A 4,614-nucleotide genomic window follows, 5' to 3' on the forward strand; every position below is an offset into this window, starting at 1 on the left:
CTCTAGTCTCCGCCATAATCTTTTTCTTTGTGCAGTGAATAAGGTTTAGCTGCGGGAGGCGGGGTTCCTCTGCAGGCCTTCCTATTCCAGAGGTTGCCGCAATATAGCCGAGTTTCATCAGGCTTCTGTGCATTATTAAAGATTTAGAAGGCCTGGGTAAAGACTCATATACGTGGTGAAGACCAAAAATAACAGTGTAATTAGTTAAAGGTATGCATCCGCGCACCAATCAGTGAAAGAACATAATGGAATACAAAGAAAGGGAGAATAGCAGCAGACTCTCTGTGTTACATTTATCGGTGTTGGTGATGAACTGGAAAACTAAAAGGGGGAAAAAATACGGTTTGTTAAAATATGCACCGTGTATCCAATGAAGGCAACACTAAGAAGCACAAAGGAAAATTCTCTTATGAGGTTGTTCGTGCAAAGTCATTAGGGAGATATAAAGAAGATTTGAGTTATATATGTATGGGAATGGTAGGTGGGAATAGGTACAGTAGATAGGTATATTTCACAAAGGGACTGCCAAATGTGGGCCTGATGGTTTCTTGCGCAGATTCTCTCTCGTGTACAAGTTATGAAGGAAAAGCAGCAACAGACTTGTAGTATTCCCATGGTGCGGTGCGTGTGATCAACTGGTAAATTAAAAGGGAATATAACTGCCATATATTCACGATCCAATGAATACAACTCCAAGGAACAAGTTATGAAGGGAAAAGCAGCAGCAGACTTGTAGTATTCCCATAATGCGGTGCGTGTGACCAACTGGTAAATTAAAAGGGAAATACATGCCATATATTCATGATCCAATGAATACTACTCCAAGGTACAAAAAAAAGGAAAAGTGAACATCAGGACATCTCAGAATACAAGACTATTTGAGGTTAACGGCAGTTGATATACGAGGAAGTCTGAGATGATTTACCCTGTTTAATTAATACTCACTCTGCGGGAAGCTGGAAACTGTCTAATTACGAGGCAGTGTGTTAAAGGTAGCGCTGCCTAATCAGGAACCTGTCTCTCTCTTAGGCGTAAACTGTCTAATCACGAGTCTGTCTGCAAATAACCCACACACCGTCCAATCAAGGGGCCGCTCGTGGTAACCTGCACTGCATAATACAGAGTGAGACAAGAGAGAGAAAAGAATAGTAAAAATAAATCCACCTTCGTTGCTGAATTGAAGCGTGTCATTTAACTCGTTCACACACACACACACACACACACACACACACACACACACACGGAGGTTCATGACACAGCACAACAAACACAATAAAGGCGCCCAATTTTCTGCCCTCGCTTCATCTGCAGTTGATTATGTGGACGAGTGTGGGAGTGTTGGTGGTGTGCTGTTGTGATCACCGCAGGCTTGGGATATACCGGTGAAGGCTTGGGATATACCGGGGCGGTGAATGAACCCTGCTTAGAGAGAGAGAGAGAGAGAGAGAGAGAGAGAGAGAGAGAGAGAGAGAGAGAGAGAGAGAGAGAGAGAGAGAGAGAGAGAGAGAGAGAGAGAGAGAGAGAGAGAGAGAGAGAGAGAGAGAGAGAGAGAGAGAGAGAGAGAGAGAGAGAGAGAGAGAGAGAGAGAGAGAGAGAGAGAGAGAGAGAGAGAGAGAGAGAGAGAGAAGAGAAGGATGGAGGGAGGAAACAGGCAGACTGGCAAAGGCACAAAGAGGCAGATGGACAAAGAATCACATATTGAATCAGTCCTAGTGTCCCCAACAAAGCCTTTCGTTCTTGTTTCTCTCTCTCTCTCTCTCTCTCTCTCTCTCTCTCTCTCTCTCTCTCTCTCTCTCTCTCTCTCTCTACATATAAAAGTGACCAAATAGTAAATTTTATCGTATCTCACATCTCGCTATAGCCTCGAAATGACAAACAGACAGACAGATAGATTGATAGATAGATAGATAGATAAATAAATAGATAGATAGATAGATAGATATAGATAGATAGATAGATTGATAGACTGAAAAAAATTATTAAATAAACAGACAGACAGGCAGACAGACAAACAGACAGACAGATAAACAGACAGACAGACAGGCAGAAAGACAGATAGATAGACAGATTAGTTCATTAAGCGCACGATCACAAAGTTGCTAAATTAAGCAATATAATACAAAAATGGCGATCCAACACTAAAATGAAAAAAAAATGCATAAAATATAGAAAATAAACTATCAAAATAAAAAGAACCTGTAACTATTCAAATGAACAATAAAAAACTAAAGAAAGACAAGAATTACATTACGTGACAAAAGGTGCACAATAATCTCCCACAAGATCACCACAACCCAATCAAGCACATCAACACACAACACACACCGGGAAAGCGAGGCCACAACCCGTACCTATTTACTGCTAGGTGAACAGGGGCTACACATTAAGAGGCTTGCCCATTTGCCTCGCCGCTTTCCGGGACTCGAACCCGGCCCTCTCTATTGTGAGTCGACTGTGCTAACCACTACACTACGCGGTGTGTGTGTGTGTGTGTGTGTGTGTGTGTGTGTGTGTATGTGTAAGTATGTGTTTCAAGTGTGTGTTTCCATCTCTGTGTGTGTGTGTGTGTGTGTGTGTGTGTGTGTGTGTGTAATTCACCTCGGTCGTCTGCTGGTCACCCAGTCAGCAAATTACGGAGCGAGCTCAGACCTCATAGACCGATCATCGGGTGGGACTGAGACCACATCAACACACAACACACACCGGGAAAGCGAGGCCACAACCCCTCGAGTTACATCCCGTACCTGTTTACTGCTAAGTGAACAGGGCCACACATGTAAAGGCTTGCCTCGCCGCTTACCAGGACTCGAACACTACACTACGCGGTGTGTGTATGTGTGTGTGTTTTTTTTTCTGTGTTTCACTGTATGATCTGTATTATCTGCTGCAGTCTCTGACGAAACAGCCAGACGTTACCCTACGGAACGAGCTCAGAGCTCATTATTTCCGATCTTCGGATAGGCCTGAGACCAGACACACACCACACACCGGGACAACAAGGTCACAACTCCTCGATTTACATCCTGTACCTACTCACTGCTAGGTGAACAGGGGCTACACGTGAAAGGAGACACATCCAAATATCTCCACCCGGCCGGGGAATCGAACCCCGGTCCTCTGGCTTGTGAAGCCAGCGCTCTAACCACTGAGCTACCGGGCGTGTGTGTGTGTGTGTGTGTTCTCTTGGTACAGTCAGCTGTTAATGATTTCTACGCTCCCTCCATGTAATGAATTTCACGACATTACTGTGTGTTTTATTCTGGCTGATGAATACTTTTTTTGGTGTGTCGTATATTGACGAGCTAATTAAGCTGAGCCGCATTTTGTTATATGCTTCAATAATTAACATTTCGGAAAGTGACGTGAGTTTTCTGTGAGTTCCATTTTTCACCTTTATATTTTTTTAGCATCCTTGTTTAATTTCATCAGCTGACAGAAAAAAAAAACGGCAATAACAACAACAAAAATGCTAAGGCTAATAATAATAATAATAGTGTAGAATTCAATATTATGAGGAAAAGAGAGCAAGGCCAAACATTACTTCATGCTGTCATGCCAACATTATGATATGCATCTGACATTCACCATTGGAAAGACACGTAGACAAAGCTAACCTAATTACTGCTATCTTTAAGTGCTTTATTGTCAGTTATCTCTTGGCAGCGTTCTAATGCACTCTCAACACGGAAGGTTGCAATAGAAGTGGGATAAAATGATGTAAGTGGAACAGTATTATGTCAAGGTTACATAGATTTCTTTCCGCTAATTTTGTTATATATATATATATATATATATATATATTTTTTTTTTTTTTTTTTTTTTTTATTATTCTTTATACCATGTGGGCTTTTCACGCGAATTTATGGGCTAAAGGGGGTACTTTTTTCGGGGTATCTTCCATCTCAAAGCCCACCGGCTAGGAAATTGTTGCCCCAAGTGAGGAAGTCCAACCTACACTCGGTCCGTGGACAGGATTCGAACTCATGCGCTTGGAGACCCCTGGGACCCCACAGCACGCATGGTTCCACTGTACCACGGCGACCCGATGCGATAGAATTTGTTTTCTTGTGTTAAAGTGTGAAGAGTCAATGACGTTTTTACCTTTTACGGAGAAACAGAAGCATTATCATTATTACATCTCCCTTTATGATCATTCGCAATCTTTATTCAATTTCTCTCCAATTTCTTATTGATAAAGTGGTGACGAAGAAAATTAATCTTATAGAAAAAATAGGACAAAAAATAAGGGTGAAAGAAAAAGTCCAATAAACTACTTAGAGAATAAATGATAGAGTTATAACACGGTAAGGAATAAACAAAGCAAATTATGCTGATGACCTTGTTAACAGAATTACAAGTATTTCCATCGGGGATAATGAATCAAAATGCATTTACACAAGCGATCATCATTATTGTGTACCAGGAAAGTGTTGTCGCAATGTGGTGGTGGTGGTGGCGGTGGCATTGGTGGTGGTGGTGGTGGCGGTAGCATTGATGGTGGTGGTGGTGGTGGTAGTGTCGCAGTGTAGGAAACATCTTATGTCTTATTTCTTACACATTATTTGCTGATTAAATAATGCATCACCTTTTATCTTTTTCCTCTTTCCTCTTGTA

Source organism: Portunus trituberculatus, chromosome 42 (genome assembly GCF_017591435.1).
Source record: "Portunus trituberculatus isolate SZX2019 chromosome 42, ASM1759143v1, whole genome shotgun sequence".
Taxonomy (NCBI): Eukaryota; Metazoa; Arthropoda; class Malacostraca; order Decapoda; family Portunidae; genus Portunus; species Portunus trituberculatus.